This window comes from Scyliorhinus torazame, chromosome 5 (assembly GCF_047496885.1).
Source record: "Scyliorhinus torazame isolate Kashiwa2021f chromosome 5, sScyTor2.1, whole genome shotgun sequence".
Lineage (NCBI taxonomy): Eukaryota > Metazoa > Chordata > Chondrichthyes > Carcharhiniformes > Scyliorhinidae > Scyliorhinus > Scyliorhinus torazame.
In genome coordinates, this window is record NC_092711.1 from 121,648,614 (window position 1) to 121,667,999 (window position 19,386).

General features: G+C 45.9%; 6 non-coding genes across 6 annotated transcripts; all 6 read left to right on the top strand.

The window, feature by feature from the left end:
- The first annotated feature begins 433 nt into the window (after positions 1-433).
- Positions 434-506, top strand: trnav-uac (transfer RNA valine (anticodon UAC)). Its single transcript has one exon. It is a non-coding gene; the product is annotated as a tRNA-Val (tRNA).
- A 3,668-nt stretch (positions 507-4,174) lies between these two features.
- Positions 4,175-4,247, top strand: trnar-acg (transfer RNA arginine (anticodon ACG)). The gene has a single exon. It is a non-coding gene; the product is annotated as a tRNA-Arg (tRNA).
- Positions 4,248-5,152: 905 nt separating this feature from the next.
- trnav-aac (transfer RNA valine (anticodon AAC)) lies at positions 5,153-5,225 on the top strand. Its single transcript has one exon. It is a non-coding gene; the product is annotated as a tRNA-Val (tRNA).
- A 3,666-nt stretch (positions 5,226-8,891) lies between these two features.
- Positions 8,892-8,964, top strand: trnar-acg (transfer RNA arginine (anticodon ACG)). The gene has a single exon. It is a non-coding gene; the product is annotated as a tRNA-Arg (tRNA).
- A 5,216-nt stretch (positions 8,965-14,180) lies between these two features.
- Positions 14,181-14,253, top strand: trnav-aac (transfer RNA valine (anticodon AAC)). Its single transcript has one exon. It is a non-coding gene; the product is annotated as a tRNA-Val (tRNA).
- A 3,667-nt stretch (positions 14,254-17,920) lies between these two features.
- trnar-acg (transfer RNA arginine (anticodon ACG)) lies at positions 17,921-17,993 on the top strand. Its single transcript has one exon. It is a non-coding gene; the product is annotated as a tRNA-Arg (tRNA).
- The last annotated feature ends 1,393 nt before the right edge of the window (positions 17,994-19,386 follow it).

A 19,386-nucleotide genomic window follows, 5' to 3' on the forward strand; every position in this document is an offset into this window, starting at 1 on the left:
ATCTGCGATGGTAGTACACACAGAATGGGGGCAGCATTTACAGTGTGAGACGGTTGCACACACTATGAGTGTGAAAGCTGTATTGAGCCCAGTGGAAAGATGCGCTGCTGTTCCTCGAGTGTTTGTTGAGCTTCTTTGGAACATTTCAGGAGGCCGAGGTCCGGGAGGTCAGCGTTAAGATGCAGCTCTCCAGTCAGTTCAATTCTCCACTTTGTCTCTGTGGATTAGATGGGTCACGTCCCTGTGAAGTTAACGCAGATCATGTTAAGTTCGATCTAATTTCTACATCTCGTGGTTTTATATGTTGAAACATCTGTTTTTGAAAGAAACAGCAGTCGTCTTGTAATAAGTGGCCTGGCCTCTCAGCCTCACCATGCGAATCTGCAGCAACACAGTGAGGTTGCACATTGTACACGTCAGTTGATTGCCAGCTGTTTCTGTAGTGTAGTGGTTATCACATTCGCTTTACACGCGAAAAGTCACCGGTTCGAAACCGGGCAGAAACATCTCGTGCTTCCAGTTTAGTCTGTTGCTGACTATTGCCGCAATCTCGTAACTGGTCTTCATCACCGAGGAATAGCAAAATGCATGCACCCGTATGGTTTTGGTTATTTACCAAAGCCCTGCATTCTCAATTTAACTTCCACTTCAAGCAAAACATAACTTATCTTCAGGTCTGTAAAGTTCGATTCCTGATTGCTTTATAAGTTGAGACATCGGTTTTAAAGAAACGGCTGTCTTCTTGTAATAAGTGACATGGCCTCTCAGACGAACCATGAGAATCTGCAGCAACACAGTGAGGTTGAACATTGCACAAGTCCATTGATTACTGCACCGCCAGCGGTTTCTGTAGTGTAGTGGTTAGCGCATTCCCCTAACATGCGAAAGGTCCCCGGGGCCATACCGGGTAGAAACATCAAGTGCTTCTCATGTTGTGTGAGGAATGTTTGCACAAAGTACTTTTGTTCCCCCGTCTCGTATGTTCTAGGATTATGAGGATTAGTCTCTCATGAGCCACTAAAATAAATTCCACATTAAGTCACAAGCACTGAATTTTCGACAGGCAATGAGAAGAAAAGGACCTTCTTATTTTGGATATGCGGAGCTAGTTCATCCACAACAGAATTTCATGCATTTACTAATGCAGATAAACCTACTTATTCACCATGTCAAACATGTCTAAATGATCGACAAATGCAACTTACTGCGGATGCTTCATTCTGAAACAAAAACAGAACATACTGGACAATCTCAGCAGGACTGACGGCCTCTGTGGAGCGAGATGGCAGCGGTCGTTCCGGGCCTGGGTGACTCTTTGTCAAAGCTGGACAACTGGAAATGGGGTCAGATTCAGACAAATGTGGATGGGGCGGGGTTGGCGTGCCCTATTGGGCCTCGATAGAGTGGTCAGCAATAGGTGGAAAATGACGAAAATGTCTCGGACAGAAAGAAAAAGGGAATGTAAATGAGGCTAATCAAGGCTAACAAAGTTGCTGATAGTGGCGCCTCAAGAGATCAGAATGTGTTAATAGCAGAACAAAGTAAGCAGTGTGTCAGCGAACAATTGGCGACAGGGTTGCTCAAGTAGGATGGTATGGGCTGGGTGGAGGGGCGCAATGCTGAGGGTAAAACATACCAATGGAAGGAATGAAAATAACTTGATGGAAATAAACAGATGGTGGAGGGAGAAGAGAGATTACACAGTCTGATGCTGTTGAACTGAATAAAATGAAACATACAGAGGGCTGCCTGAATCAACTGGAATTAGTCAATAGAGGTAAGTGAATGTCATACCCCTCGACCAACGAGCCCCGGGAAAGTAACAGAAGCACGCTGTTATTGCCATCGAAAGTCGATCTAACATCTGCGGAAAATACTGGAACAACTCAGCGAGTCAGGCGGAATTTGTCGACAGGACAACAAAGCTTGTCTTTCACCATCACCTTTCATTAAAACCGGGACGGGTTAGAAATGTCGGACGTTTTAACCAAGTCAAATCCTGGTGGGAGCAAACAGAACAACAGGAAAGCGCTCTGACAGGGTGCAAGTCAGGAGAGATTAAATGAGAAAAGGCCTAGGGTTCCCTGGCCACAGAGTGAGGTGAGCATCGAATCAGAGAATAATTACACCACAGTATGAGGCCATTCCAGCCGCTGTGTCTGTGCCAGCTCTCAACAACTACCGCCCGGATACAAAGAAGAAGTGGAAACAAGATTCAAACCCAAATCTGCGATGGAAGGACACACAGAATGGGGGCAGCATTTACAGTGTGAGACTGTTGCACACACTATGAGTGTGAAAGCTGTATTGAGCCCAGTGGAAAGATGCGCTGCTGTTCCTCGAGTGTTTGTTGAGCTTCTTTGGAACATTTCAGGAGGGCGAGGTCCGGGAGGTCAGCGTTAAGATGCAGCTCTCCAGTCAGTTCAATTCTCCACTTTGGCTCTGTGGATTAGATGGGTCACGTCCCTGTGAAGTTAACGCAGATCATGTTAAGTTCGATCTAATTTCTACATCTCGTGGTTTTATATGTTGAAACATCTGTTTTTGAAAGAAACAGCAGTCGTCTTGTAATAAGTGGCCTGGCCTCTCAGCCTCACCATGCGAATCTGCAGCAACACAGTGAGGTTGCACATTGTACACGTCCGTTGATTGCCAGCTGTTTCTGTAGTGTAGTGGTTATCACATTCGCCTAACACGCGAAAAGTTCGAAACCGGGCAGAAACATCTCGTACTTCCAGTTTAGTCTGTTGCTGACTATTGCCGCAATCTCGTAACTGGTCTTCATCAACGAGGAATAGCAAAATGCATGCACCCGTATGGTTGTGGTTATTTTCGAAAGCCCTGCCTTCTCAATTGAACTTCCACTTCAAGCATAACTTATCTTCAGGTCTGTAAAGTTCGATTCCTGATTGTTTTATAAGTTGAGACATCGGTTTTAAAGAAACGGCTGTCTTCTTGTAATAAGTGACATGGCCTCTCAGACGAACCATGAGAATCTGCAGCCACACAGTGAGGTTGAACATTGCACAAGTCCATTGATTACTGCACCGCCAGCGGTTTCTGTCGTGTAGTGGTTAGCACATTCCCCTAACATGCGAAAGGTCCCCGAGGCCATACCGGGTAGAAACATCAAGTGCTTCTCATGTTGTGTGAGTAATGTTTGCACAAAGTACTTTTGTTCCCCCATCTCGTATGTTCGAGGATTATGAGGATTAGTCTCTCATGAGCCACTAAAATAAATTCCACATTAAGTCATAAGCACTGAATTTTCGACAGGCAATGAGAAGAAAATGACCTTCTTATTTTGGATATTCGGAGCTAGTTCATCCACAACAGAATTTCATGCATTTACAAATGCAGATAAACATACTTATTCACCATCTCAAACATGTCTAAATGAACGACAAATGCAACTTACTGCGGATGCTTCATTCTGAAACAAAACCAGAACATACTGGACAATCTCAGCAGGACTGACAGCCTCTGTGGAGCGAGATGGCAGCGGTCGTTCCGGGCCTGGGTGACTCTTTGTCAAAGCTGGAGAACTGGAAATGGGGTCAGGTTCAGACTAATGTGGATGGGGCGGGGTTGGCGTGCCCTATTGGGCCTCGATAGAGTGGTCAGCAATAGGTGGAAAATGACGAAAATGTCTCGGACAGAAAGAAAAAGGGAATGTAAATGAGGCTAATCAAGGTGCTGATAGTGGCGCCTCAAGAGATCAGAATGTGTTAATCGCAGAAAGTAAGCAGTGTGTCAGCGAACAATTGGCGACAGGGATCGGATTGCTCAAGTAGGATGGTATGGGCTGGGGGAGGGGGGCAATGCTGAGGGTAAAACATATCAATGCAAGGAATTAAAATAAGATGATGGATACAGATGGTGGAGGGGGAAGAAGCAGATGGTGGAGGGGGAAGAGAGGTTACACAGTCTGATGTTGTTGAACTGAATAAAATGAAACATACAGAGAGCTGCCTGAATCTACTGGAATAAGTCAATAGAAGTAAGTGAATATCCACACATAGACAAGCTTTTAGAAAATGTCTTGATTGTCTCGGGAACGTATTGGTTCCCTGCTGTGTGAGCTCAGCTTCTCAAAGGAAACCCAATGTGAATGAATCCCGCCGAATGCGCCACAGAGGCTCAACAAGGAATAGCAAAATGCATGCACCCGGCTGGGCCAGTGGCGCAATGGATAACGCGTCTGACTACGAATCAGGAGATTCCAGGTTCGATTTCTGGCTGGCTCGGAATTCGAACTTTTGGCGTGCGCTTTAACTCACTGGGTGGGACAGCTGATTCTTGATGCAGAGCAAAGTGAGCAGAACGTCTTCAATTCTCGTATCGAAAGTTGATCCGACATCTGCGGAACATACTGGAACAACTCAGCGAGTCAGGCGGGATTTGTCGACAGGACAACAAAGCTCGTCTTTCACCATCACTTTTCATTAAAACCGGGACGGGTTAGAAATGTCGGACGTTTTAACCAAGTCAAATCCCGGTGGGAGCAAACAGAATAACAGGAAAGCGCTCTGACAGGGTGCAAGTCAGGAGAGATGAAATGAGAAAAGGCCTAGGGTTCCCTGGCCACAGAGTGAGGTGAGCATCGAATGAGAGAATAATTACACCACAGTATGAGGCCATTCCAGCCGCTGTGTCTGTGCCAGCTCTCAGCAACTACCGCCCGGATACAAAGACGAAGTGGAAACAAGATTCAAACCCAAATCTGCGATGGTAGTACACAGAATGGGGGCAGCATTTACAGTGTGAGACGGTTGCACACACTATGAGTGTGAAAGCTGTATTGAGCCCAGTGGAAAGATGCGCTGCTGTTCCTCGAGTGTTTGTTGAGCTTCTTTGGAACATTTCAGGAGGCCGAGGTCCGGAAGGTCAGCGTTAAGATGCAGCTCTCCAGTCAGTTCAAATCTCCACTTTGGCTCTGTGGATTAGATGGGTCACGTCCCTGTGAAGTTAACGCAGATCATGTTAAGTTCGATCTAATTTCTACATCTCGTGGTTTTATATGTTGAAACATCTGTTTTTGAAAGAAACAGCAGTCGTCTTGTAATAAGTGGCCTAGCCTCTCAGCCTCACCATGCGAATCTGCAGCAACACAGTGAGGTTGCACATTGTACACGTCCGTTGATTGCCAGCTGTTTCTGTAGTGTAGTGGTTATCACATTCGCCGAACACGCGAAAGGTCCCCGGTTCGAAACCTGGCAGAAACATCTCGTATTTCCAGTTTAGTCTGTTGCTGACTATTGCCGCAATCTCGTAACTGGTCTTCATCAACGAGGAATAGCAAAATGCATGCACCCGTCTGGTTGTGGTTATTTACGAAAGCCCTGCATTCTCATTTTAACTTCCACTTCAAGCAAAACATAACTTATCTTCAGGTCTGTAAAGTTCGATTCCTGATTGTTTTATAAGTTGAGACATCGGTTTTAAAGAAACGGCTGTCTTCTTGTAATAAGTGACATGGCCTCTCAGACGAACCATGAGAATCTGCAGCAACACAGTGAGGTTGAACATTGCACAAGTCCATTGATTACTGCACCGCCAGCGGTTTCTGTAGTGTAGTGGTGAGCACATTCCCCTAACATGCGAAAGGTCCCCGGGGCCATACCGGGTAGAAACATCAAGTGCTTCTCATGTTGTGTGAGGAATGTTTGCACAAAGTACTTGTGTTCCCCATCTCGTATGTTCGAGGATTATGAGGATTAGTCTCTCATGAGCCACTAAAATAAATTCCACATTAAGTCACAAGCACTGAATTTTCGACAGGCAATGAGAAGAAAAGGACCTTCTTATTTTGGATATGCGGAGCTAGTTCATCCACAACAGAATTTCATGCATTTACTAATGCAGATAAACCTACTTATTCACCATCTCAAACATGTCTAAATGAACGACAAATGCAACTTACTGCGGATGCTTCATTCTGAAACAAAAACAGAACATACTGGACAATCTCAGCAGGACTGACGGCCTCTGTGGAGCGAGATGGCAGCGGTCGTTCCGGGCCTGGGTGACTCTTTGTCAAAGCTGGAGAACTGGAAATGGGGTCAGATTCAGACAAATGTGGATGGGGCGGGGTTGGCGTGCCCTATTGGGCCTCGATAGAGTGGTCAGCAATAGGTGGAAAATGACGAAAATGTCTCGGACAGAAAGAAAAAGGGAATGTAAATGAGGCTAATCAAGGCTACCAAAGTTGCTGATAGTGGCGCCTCAAGAGATCAGAATGTGTTAATAGCAGAACAAAGTAAGCAGTGTGTCAGCGAACAATTGGCGACAGGGTTGCTCAAGTAGGATGGTATGGCTGGGGGGAGGGGGGCAATGCTGAGGGTAAAACATACCAATGGAAGGAATGAAAATAAGTTGATGGAAATAAACAGATGGTGGAGGGAGAAGAGAGATTACACAGTCTGATGTTGTAGAACTGAATAAAATGAAACATACAGAGGGCTGCCTGAATCAACTGGAATTAGTCAATAGAGGTAAGTGAATGTCATACCCCTAGACCAACGAGCCCCGGGAAAGTAACAGAAGCACGCTGTTATTGCCATCGAAAGTCGATCTAACATCTGCGGAAAATACTGGAACAACTCAGCGAGTCAGGCGGAATTTGTCGACAGGACAACAAAGCTTGTCTTTCACCATCACCTTTCATTAAAACCGGGACGGGTTAGAAATGTCGGACGTTTTAACCAAGTCAAATCCTGGTGGGAGCAAACAGAACAACAGGAAAGCGCTCTGACAGGGTGCAAGTCAGGAGAGATTAAATGAGAAAAGGCCTAGGGTTCCCTGGCCACAGAGTGAGGTGAGCATCGAATGAGAGAATAATTACACCACAGTATGAGGCCATTCCAGCCGCTGTGTCTGTGCCAGCTCTCAACAACTACCGCCCGGATACAAAGAAGAAGTGGAAACAAGATTCAAACCCAAATCTGCGATGGAAGGACACACAGAATGGGGGCAGCATTTACAGTGTGAGACTGTTGCACACACTATGAGTGTGAAAGCTGTATTGAGCCCAGTGGAAAGATGCGCTGCTGTCCCTCGAGTGTTTGTTGAGCTTCTTTGGAACATTTCAGGAGGGCGAGGTCCGGGAGGTCAGCGTTAAGATGCAGCTCTCCAGTCAGTTCAATTCTCCACTTTGGCTCTGTGGATTAGATGGGTCACGTCCCTGTGAAGTTAACGCAGATCATGTTAAGTTCGATCTAATTTCTACATCTCGTGGTTTTATATGTTGAAACATCTGTTTTTGAAAGAAACAGCAGTCGTCTTGTAATAAGTGGCCTGGCCTCTCAGCCTCACCATGCGAATCTGCAGCAACACAGTGAGGTTGCACATTGTACACGTCCGTTGATTGCCAGCTGTTTCTGTAGTGTAGTGGTTATCACATTCGCCTAACACGCGAAAAGTTCGAAACCGGGCAGAAACATCTCGTACTTCCAGTTTAGTCTGTTGTTGACTATTGCCGCAATCTCGTAGCTGGTCTTCATCAACGAGGAATAGCAAAATGCATGCACCCGTATGGTTGTGGTTATTTTCGAAAGCCCTGCCTTCTCAATTTAACTTCCACTTCAAGCATAACTTATCTTCAGGTCTGTAAAGTTCGATTCCTGATTGTTTTATAAGTTGAGACATCGGTTTTAAAGAAACGGCTGTCTTCTTGTAATAAGTGACATGGCCTCTCAGACGAACCATGAGAATCTGCAGCAACACAGTGAGGTTGAACATTGCACAAGTCCATTGATTACTGCACCGCCAGCGGTTTCTGTCGTGTAGTGGTTAGCACATTCCCCTAACATGCGAAAGGTCCCCGAGGCCATACCGGGTAGAAACATCAAGTGCTTCTCATGTTGTGTGAGTAATGTTTGCACAAAGTACTTTTGTTCCCCCATCTCGTATGTTCGAGGATTATGAGGATTAGTCTCTCATGAGCCACTAAAATAAATTCCACATTAAGTCACAAGCACTGAATTTTCGACAGGCAATGAGAAGAAAATGACCTTCTTATTTTGGATATTCGGAGCTAGTTCGTCCACAACAGAATTTCATGCATTTACAAATGCAGATAAACATACTTATTCACCATCTCAAACATGTCTAAATGAACGACAAATGCAACTTACTGCGGATGCTTCATTCTGAAACAAAAACAGAACATACTGGACAATCTCAGCAGGACTGACAGCCTCTGTGGAGCGAGATGGCAGCGGTCGTTCCGGGCCTGGGTGACTCTTTGTCAAAGCTGGAGAACTGGAAATGGGGTCAGATTCAGACTAATGTGGATGGGGCGGGGTTGGCGTGCCCTATTGGGCCTCGATAGAGTGGTCAGCAATAGGTGGAAAATGACGAAAATGTCTCGGACAGAAAGAAAAAGGGAATGTAAATGAGGCTAATCAAGGTGCTGATAGTGGCGCCTCAAGAGATCAGAATGTGTTAATCGCAGAAAGTAAGCAGTGTGTCAGCGAACAATTGGCGACAGGGATCAGATTGCTCAAGTAGGATGGTATGGGCTGGGGGAGGGGGGCAATGCTGAGGGTAAAACATATCAATGCAAGGAATTAAAATAAGATGATGGATACAGATGGTGGAGGGGGAAGAAGCAGATGGTGGAGGGGGAAGAGAGGTTACACAGTCTGATGTTGTTGAACTGAATAAAATGAAACATACAGAGAGCTGCCTGAATCTACTGGAATAAGTCAATAGAAGTAAGTGAATATCCACACATAGACAAGCTTTTAGAAAATGTCTTGATTGTCTCGGGAACGTATTGGTTCCCTGCTGTGTGAGCTCAGCTTCTCAAAGGAAACCCAATGTGAATGAATCCCGCCGAATGCGCCACAGAGGCTCAACAAGGAATAGCAAAATGCATGCACCCGGCTGGGCCAGTGGCGCAATGGATCACGCGTCTGACTACGAATCAGGAGATTCCAGGTTCGACTCCTGGCTGGCTCGGAATTCGAACTTTTGGCGTGCGTTTTAACTCACTGGGTGGGACAGCTGATTCTTGATGCAGAGCAAAGTGAGCAGAACGTCTTCAATTCTCGTATCGAAAGTTGATCCGACATCTGCGGAAGATACTGGAACAACTCAGCGAGTCAGGCGGGATTTGTCGACAGGACAACACAGCTCGTCTTTCACCATCACTTTTCATTAAAACCGGGACGGGTTAGAAATGTCGGACGTTTTAACCAAGTCAAATCCCGGTGGGAGCAAACAGAATAACAGGAAAGCGCTCTGACAGGGTGCAAGTCAGGAGAGATGAAATGAGAAAAGGCCTAGGGTTCCCTGGCCACAGAGTGAGGTGAGCATCGAATGAGAGAATAATTACACCACAGTATGAGGCCATTCCAGCCGCTGTGTCTGTGCCAGCTCTCAGCAACTACCGCCCGGATACAAAGACGAAGTGGAAACAAGATTCAAACCCAAATCTGCGATGGTAGTACACACAGAATGGGGGCAGCATTTACAGTGTGAGACGGTTGCACACACTATGAGTGTGAAAGCTGTATTGAGCCCAGTGGAAAGATGCGCTGCTGTTCCTCGAGTGTTTGTTGAGCTTCTTTGGAACATTTCAGGAGGCCGAGGTCCGGAAGGTCAGCGTTAAGGTGCAGCTCTCCAGTCAGTTCAATTCTCCACTTTGGCTCTGTGGATTAGATGGGTCACGTCCCTGTGAAGTTAACGCAGATCATGTTAAGTTCGATCTAATTTCTACATCTCGTGGTTTTATATGTTGAAACATCTGTTTTTGAAAGAAACAGCAGTCGTCTTGTAATAAGTGGCCTAGCCTCTCAGCCTCACCATGCGAATCTGCAGCAACACAGTGAGGTTGCACATTGTACACGTCCGTTGATTGCCAGCTGTTTCTGTAGTGTAGTGGTTAGCACATTCCCCTAACATGCGAAAGGTCCCCGGGGCCATACCGGGTAGAAACATCAAGTGCTTCTCATGTTGTGTGAGGAATGTTTGCACAAAGTACTTGTGTTCCCCATCTCGTATGTTCGAGGATTATGAGGATTAGTCTCTCATGAGCCACTAAAATAAATTCCACATTAAGTCACAAGCACTGAATTTTCGACAGGCAATGAGAAGAAAAGGACCTTCTTATTTTGGATATGCGGAGCTAGTTCATCCACAACAGAATTTCATGCATTGACTAATGCAGATAAACCTACTTATTCACCATCTCAAACATGTCTAAATGAACGACAAATGCAACTTACTGCGGATGCTTCATTCTGAAACAAAAACAGAACATACTGGACAATCTCAGCAGGACTGACGGCCTCTGTGGAGCGAGATGGCAGCGGTCGTTCCGGGCCTGGGTGACTCTTTGTCAAAGCTGGAGAACTGGAAATGGGGTCAGATTCAGACAAATGTGGATGGGGCGGGGTTGGCGTGCCCTATTGGGCCTCGATAGAGTGGTCAGCAATAGGTGGAAAATGACGAAAATGTCTCGGACAGAAAGAAAAAGGGAATGTAAATGAGGCTAATCAAGGCTAACAAAGTTGCTGATAGTGGCGCCTCAAGACATCAGAATGTGTTAATAGCAGAACAAAGTAAGCAGTGTGTCAGCGAACAATTGGCGACAGGGTTGCTCAAGTAGTATTGTTTAGGCTGGGGGGAGGGGGGCAATGCTGAGGGTAAAACATACCAATGGAAGGAATGAAAATAACTTGATAGAAATAAACAGATGGTGGAGGGAGAAGAGAGATTACACAGTCTGATGCTGTTGAACTGAATAAAATGAAACATACAGAGGGCTGCCTGAATCAACTGGAATTAGTCAATAGAGGTAAGTGAATGTCATACCCCTAGACCAACGAGCCCCGGGAAAGTAACAGAAGCACGCTGTTATTGCCATCGAAAGTCGATCTAACATCTGCGGAAAATACTGGAACAACTCAGCGAGTCAGGCGGAATTTGTCGACAGGACAACAAAGCTTGTCTTTCACCATCACCTTTCATTAAAACCGGGACGGGTTAGAAATGTCGGACGTTTTAACCAAGTCAAATCCTGGTGGGAGCAAACAGAACAACAGGAAAGCGCTCTGACAGGGTGCAAGTCAGGAGAGAATAAATGAGAAAAGGCCTAGGGTTCCCTGGCCACAGAGTGAGGTGAGCATCGAATGAGAGAATAATTACACCACAGTATGAGGCCATTCCAGCCGCTGTGTCTGTGCCAGCTCTCAACAACTACCGCCCGGATACAAAGAAGAAGTGGAAACAAGATTCAAACCCAAATCTGCGATGGAAGGACACACAGAATGGGGGCAGCATTTACAGTGTGAGACTGTTGCACACACTATGAGTGTGAAAGCTGTATTGAGCCCAGTGGAAAGATGCGCTGCTGTTCCTCGAGTGTTTGTTGAGCTTCTTTGGAACATTTCAGGAGGGCGAGGTCCGGGAGGTCAGCGTTAAGATGCAGCTCTCCAGTCAGTTCAATTCTCCACTTTGGCTCTGTGGATTAGATGGGTCACGTCCCTGTGAAGTTAACGCAGATCATGTTAAGTTCGATCTAATTTCTACATCTCGTGGTTTTATATGTTGAAACATCTGTTTTTGAAAGAAACAGCAGTCGTCTTGTAATAAGTGGCCTGGCCTCTCAGCCTCACCATGCGAATCTGCAGCAACACAGTGAGGTTGCACATTGTACACGTCCGTTGATTGCCAGCTGTTTCTGTAGTGTAGTGGTTATCACATTCGCCTAACACGCGAAAAGTTCGAAACCGGGCAGAAACATCTCGTACTTCCAGTTTAGTCTGTTGCTGACTATTGCCGCAATCTCGTAACTGGTCTTCATCAACGAGGAATAGCAAAATGCATGCACCCGTATGGTTGTGGTTATTTTCGAAAGCCCTGCCTTCTCAATTTAACTTCCACTTCAAGCATAACTTATCTTCAGGTCTGTAAAGTTCGATTCCTGATTGTTTTATAAGTTGAGACATCGGTTTTAAAGAAACGGCTGTCTTCTTGTAATAAGTGACATGGCCTCTCAGACGAACCATGAGAATCTGCAGCAACACAGTGAGGTTGAACATTGCACAAGTCCATTGATTACTGCACCGCCAGCGGTTTCTGTCGTGTAGTGGTTAGCACATTCCCCTAACATGCGAAAGGTCCCCGAGGCCATACCGGGTAGAAACATCAAGTGCTTCTCATGTTGTGTGAGTAATGTTTGCACAAAGTACTTTTGTTCCCCAATCTCGTATGTTCGAGGATTATGAGGATTAGTCTCTCATGAGCCATTAAAATAAATTCCACATTAAGTCACAAGCACTGAATTTTCGACAGGCAATGAGAAGAAAATGACCTTCTTATTTTGGATATTCGGAGCTAGTTCATCCACAACAGAATTTCATGCATTTACAAATGCAGATAAACATACTTATTCACCATCTCAAACATTTCTAAATGAACGACAAATGCAACTTACTGCGGATGCTTCATTCTGAAACAAAACCAGAACATACTGGACAATCTCAGCAGGACTGACAGCCTCTGTGGAGCGAGATGGCAGCGGTCGTTCCGGGCCTGGGTGACTCTTTGTCAAAGCTGGAGAACTGGAAATGGGGTCAGATTCAGACTAATGTGGATGGGGCGGGGTTGGCGTGCCCTATTGGGCCTCGATAGAGTGGTCAGCAATAGGTGGAAAATGACGAAAATGTCTCGGACAGAAAGAAAAAGGGAATGTAAATGAGGCTAATCAAGGTGCTGATAGTGGCGCCTCAAGAGATCTGAATGTGTTAATCGCAGAAAGTAAGCAGTGTGTCAGCGAACAATTGGCGACAGGGATCAGATTGCTCAAGTAGGATGGTATGGGCTGGGGGAGGGGGGCAATGCTGAGGGTAAAACATATCAATGCAAGGAATTAAAATAAGATGATGGATACAGATGGTGGAGGGGGAAGAAGCAGATGGTGGAGGGGGAAGAGAGGTTACACAGTCTGATGTTGTTGAACTGAATAAAATGAAACATACAGAGAGCTGCCTGAATCTACTGGAATAAGTCAATAGAAGTAAGTGAATATCCACACATAGACAAGCTTTTAGAAAATGTCTTGATTGTCTCGGGAACGTATTGGTTCCCTGCTGTGTGAGCTCAGCTTCTCAAAGGAAACCCAATGTGAATGAATCCCGCCGAGTGCGCCACAGAGGCTCAACAAGGAATAGCAAAATGCCTGCACCCGGCTGGGCAATTGGCGCAATGGATAACGCGTCTGACTACGAATCAGGAGATTCCAGGTTCGACTCCTGGCTGGCTCGGAATTCGAACTTTTGGCGTGCGCTTTAACTCACTGGGTGGGACAGCTGATTCTTGATGCAGAGCAAGTGAGCAGAACGTCTTCAATTCTCGTATCGAAAGTTGATCCGACATCTGCGGAAGATACTGGAACAACTCAGCGAGTCAGGCGGGATTTGTCGACAGGACAACACAGCTCGTCTTTCACCATCACTTTTCGTTAAAACCGGGACGGGTTAGAAATGTCGGACGTTTTAACCAAGTCAAATCCCGGTGGGAGCAAACAGAATAACAGGAAAGCGCTCTGACAGGGTGCAAGTCAGGAGAGATGAAATGAGAAAAGGCCTAGGGTTCCCTGGCCACAGAGTGAGGTGAGCATCGAATGAGAGAATAATTACACCACAGTATGAGGCCATTCCAGCCGCTGTGTCTGTGCCAGCTCTCAGCAACTACCGCCCGGATACAAAGACGAAGTGGAAACAAGATTCAAACCCAAATCTGCGATGGTAGTACACACAGAATGGGGGCAGCATTTACAGTGTGAGACGGTTGCACACACTATGAGTGTGAAAGCTGTATTGAGCCCAGTGGAAAGATGCGCTGCTGTTCCTCGAGTGTTTGTTGAGCTTCTTTGGAACATTTCAGGAGGCCGAGGTCCGGAAGGTCAGCGTTAAGATGCAGCTCTCCAGTCAGTTCAATTCTCCACTTTGGCTCTGTGGATTAGATGGGTCACGTCCCTGTGAAGTTAACGCAGATCATGTTAAGTTCGATCTAATTTCTACATCTCGTGGTTTTATATGTTGAAACATCTGTTTTTGAAAGAAACAGCAGTCGTCTTGTAATAAGTGGCCTAGCCTCTCAGCCTCACCATGCGAATCTGCAGCAACACAGTGAGGTTGCACATTGTACACGTCCGTTGATTGCCAGCTGTTTCTGTAGTGTATTGGTTATCACATTCGCCTAACACGCGAAAGGTCCCCGGTTCGAAACCGGGCAGAAACATCTCGTATTTCCAGTTTAGTCTGTTGCTGACTATTGCCGCAATCTCGTAACTGGTCTTCATCAACGAGGAATAGCAAAATGCATGCACCCGTCTGGTTGTGGTTATTTACGAAAGCCCTGCATTCTCAATTTAACTTCCACTTCAAGCAAAACATAACTTATCTTCAGGTCTGTAAAGTTCGATTCCTGATTGTTTTATAAGTTGAGACATCGGTTTTAAAGAAACGGCTGTCTTCTTGTAATAAGTGACATGGCCTCTCAGACGAACCATGAGAATCTGCAGCAACACAGTGAGGTTGAACATTGCACAAGTCCATTGATTACTGCACCGCCAGCGGTTTCTGTAGTGTAGTGGTTAGCACATTCCCCTAACATGCGAAAGGTCCCCGGGGCCATACCGGGTAGAAACATCAAGTGCTTCTCATGTTGTGTGAGGAATGTTTGCACAAAGTACTTGTGTTCCCCATCTCGTATGTTCGAGGATTATGAGGATTAGTCTCTCATGAGCCACTAAAATAAATTCCACATTAAGTCACAAGCACTGAATTTTCGACAGGCAATGAGAAGGAAAGGACCTTCTTATTTTGGATATGCGGAGCTAGTTCATCCACAACAGAATTTCATGCATTTACTAATGCAGATAAACCTACTTATTCACCATCTCAAACATGTCTAAATGAACGACAAATGCAACTTACTGCGGATGCTTCATTCTGAAACAAAAACAGAACATACTGGACAATCTCAGCAGGACTGACGGCCTCTGTGGAGCGAGATGGCAGCGGTCGTTCCGGGCCTGGGTGACTCTTTGTCAAAGCTGGAGAACTGGAAATGGGGTCAGATTCAGACAAATGTGGATGGGGCGGGGTTGGCGTGCCCTATTGGGCCTCGATAGAGTGGTCAGCAATAGGTGGAAAATGACGAAAAAGTCTCGGACAGAAAGAAAAAGGGAATGTAAATGAGGCTAATCAAGGCTAACAAAGTTGCTGATAGTGGCGCCTCAAGAGATCAGAATGTGTTAATAGCAGAACAAAGTAAGCAGTGTGTCAGCGACCAATTGGCGACAGGGTTGCTCAAGTAGGATGGTATGGGCTGGGGGGAGGGGCGCAATGCTGAGGGTAAAACATACCAATGGAAGGAATGAAAATAACTTGATGGAAATAAACAGATGGTGGAGGGAGAAGAGAGATTACACAGTCTGATGCTGTTGAACTGAATAAAATGAAACATACAGAGGGCTGCCTGAATCAACTGGAATTAGTCAATAGAGGTAAGTGAATGTCATACCCCTAGACCAACGAGCCCCGGGAAAGTAACAGAAGCACGCTGTTATTGCCATCGAAAGTCGATCTAACATCTGCGGAAAACACTGGAACAACTCAGCGAGTCAGGCGGAATTTGTCGACAGGACAACAAAGCTTGTCTTTCACCATCACCTTTCATTAAAACCGGGACGGGTTAGAAATGTCGGACGTTTTAACCAAGTCAAATCCTGGTGGGAGCAAACAGAACAACAGGAAAGCGCTCTGACAGGGTGCAAGTCAGGAGAGATTAAATGAGAAAAGGCCTAGGGTTCCCTGGCCACAGAGTGAGGTGAGCATCGAATGAGAGAATAATTACACCACAGTATGAGGCCATTCCAGCCGCTGTGTCTGTGCCAGCTCTCAACAACTACCGCCCGGATACAAAGAAGAAGTGGAAACAAGATTCAAACCCAAATCTGCGATGGAAGGACACACAGAATGGGGGCAGCATTTACAGTGTGAGACTGTTGCACACACTATGAGTGTGAAAGCTGTATTGAGCCCAGTGGAAAGATGCGCTGCTGTTCCTCGAGTGTTTGTTGAGCTTCTTTGGAACATTTCAGGAGGGCGAGGTCCGGGAGGTCAGCGTTAAGATGCAGCTCTCCAGTCAGTTCAATTCTCCACTTTGGCTCTGTGGATTAGATGGGTCACGTCCCTGTGAAGTTAACGCAGATCATGTTAAGTTCGATCTAATTTCTACATCTCGTGGTTTTATATGTTGAAACATCTGTTTTTGAAAGAAACAGCAGTCGTCTTGTAATAAGTGGCCTAGCCTCTCAGCCTCACCATGCGAATCTGCAGCAACACAGTGAGGTTGCACATTGTACACGTCCGTTGATTGCCAGCTGTTTCTGTAGTGTAGTGGGTATCACATTCGCCTAACACGCGAAAAGTTCGAAACCGGGCAGAAACATCTCGTACTTCCAGTTTAGTCTGTTGCTGACTATTGCCGCAATCTCGTAACTGGTCTTCATCAACGAGGATTGGCAAAATGCATGCACCCGTATGGTTGTGGTTATTTTCGAAAGCCCTGCCTTCTCAATTTAACTTCCACTTCAAGCATAACTTATCTTCAGGTCTGTAAAGTTCGATTCCTAATTGTTTCATAAGTTGAGACATCGGTTTTAAAGAAACGGCTGTCTTCTTGTAATAAGTGACATGGCCTCTCAGACGAACCATGAGAATCTGCAGCAACACAGTGAGGTTGAACATTGCACAAGTGCATTGATTACTGCACCGCCAGCGGTTTCTGTCGTGTAGTGGTTAGCACATTCCCCTAACATGCGAAAGGTCCCCGAGGCCATACCGGGTAGAAACATCAAGTGCTTCTCATGTTGTGTGAGTAATGTTTGCACAAAGTACTTTTGTTCCCCCATCTCGTATGTTCGAGGATTATGAGGATTAGTCTCTCATGAGCCACTAAAATAAATTCCACATTAAGTCACAAGCACTGAACTTTCGACAGGCAATGAGAAGAAAATGACCTTCTTATTTTGGATATTCGGAGCTAGTTCATCCACAACAGAATTTCATGCATTTACAAATGCAAATAAACATAGTTATTCACCATCTCAAACATGTCTAAATGAACGACAAACGCAACTTACTGCGGATGCTTCATTCTGAAACAAAAACAGAACATACTGGACAATCTCAGCAGGACTGACAGCCTCTGTGGAGCGAGATGGCAGCGGTCGTTCCGGGCCTGGGTGACTCTTTGTCAAAGCTGGAGAACTGGAAATGGGGTCAGATTCAGACTAATGTGGATGGGGCGGGGTTGGCGTGCCCTATTGGGCCTCGATAGAGTGGTCAGCAATAGGTGGAAAATGACGAAAATGTCTCGGACAGAAAGAAAAAGGGAATGTAAATGAGGCTAATCAAGGTGCTGATAGTGGCGCCTCAAGAGATCAGAATGTGTTAATCGCAGAAAGTAAGCAGTGTGTCAGCGAACAATTGGCGACAGGGATCAGATTGCTCAAGTAGGATGGTATGGGCTGGGGGAGGGGGGCAATGCTGAGGGTAAAACATATCAATGCAAGGAATTAAAATAAGATGATGGATACAGATGGTGGAGGGGGAAGAAGCAGATGGTGGAGGGGGAAGAGAGGTTACACAGTCTGATGTTGTTGAACTGAATAAAATGAAACATACAGAGAGCTGCCTGAATCTACTGGAATAAGTCAATAGAAGTAAGTGAATATCCACACATAGACAAGCTTTTAGAAAATGTCTTGATTGTCTCGGGAACGTATTGGTTCCCTGCTGTGTGAGCTCAGCTTCTCAAAGGAAACCCAATGTGAATGAATCCCGCCGAATGCGCCACAGAGGCTCAATAAGGAATAGCAAAATGCATGCACCCGGCTGGGCCAGTGGCGCAATGGATAACGCGTCTGACTACGAATCAGGAGATTCCAGGTTCGACTCCTGGCTGGCTCGGAATTCGAACTTTTGGCGTGCGCTTTAACTCACTGGGTGGGACAGCTGATTCTTGATGCAGAGCAAAGTGAGCAGAACGTCTTCAATTCTCGTATCGAAAGTTGATCCGACATCTGCGGAAGATACTGGAACAACTCAGCGAGTCAGGCGGGATTTGTCGACAGGACAACACAGCTCGTCTTTCACCATCACTTTTCATTAAAACCGGGACGGGTTAGAAATGTCGGACGTTTTAACCAAGTCAAATCCCGGTGGGAGCAAACAGAATAACAGGAAAGCGCTCTGACAGGGTGCAAGTCAGGAGAGATGAAATGAGAAAAGGCCTAGGGTTCCCTGGCCACAGAGTGAGGTGAGCATCGAATGAGAGAATAATTACACCACAGTATGAGGCCATTCCAGCCGCTGTGTCTGTGCCAGCTCTCAGCAACTACCGCCCGGATACAAAGACGAAGTGGAAACAAGATTCAAACCCAAATCTGCGATGGTAGTACACACAGAATGGGGGCAGCATTTACAGTGTGAGACGGTTGCACACACTATGAGTGTGAAAGCTGTATTGAGCCCAGTGGAAAGATGCGCTGCTGTTCCTCGAGTGTTTGTTGAGCTTCTTTGGAACATTTCAGGAGGCCGAGGTCCGGAAGGTCAGCGTTAAGATGCAGCTCTCCAGTCAGTTCAATTCTCCACTTTGGCTCTGTGGATTAGATGGGTCACGACCCTGTGAAGTTAACGCAGATCATGTTAAGTTCGATCTAATTTCTACATCTCGTGGTTTTATATGTTGAAACATCTGTTTTTGAAAGAAACAGCAGTCGTCTTGTAATAAGTGGCCTAGCCTCTCAGCCTCACCATGCGAATCTGCAGCAACACAGTGAGGTTGCACATTGTACACGTCCGTTGATTGCCAGCTGTTTCTGTAGTGTAGTGGTTAGCACATTCCCCTAACATGCGAAAGGTCCCCGGGGCCATACCGGGTAGAAACATCAAGTGCTTCTCATGTTGTGTGAGGAATGTTTGCACAAAGTACTTGTGTTCCCCATCTCGTATGTTCGAGGATTATGAGGATTAGTCTCTCATGAGCCACTAAAATAAATTCCACATTAAGTCACAAGCACTGAATTTTCGACAGGCAATGAGAAGAAAAGGACCTTCTTATTTTGGATATGCGGAGCTAGTTCATCCACAACAGAATTTCATGCATTGACTAATGCAGATAAACATACTTATTCACCATCTCAAACATGTCTAAATGAACGACAAATGCAACTTACTGCGGATGCTTCATTCTGAAACAAAAACAGAACTTACTGGACAATCTCAGCAGGACTGACGGCCTCTGTGGAGCGAGATGGCAGCGGTCGTTCCGGGCCTGGGTGACTCTTTGTCAAAGCTGGAG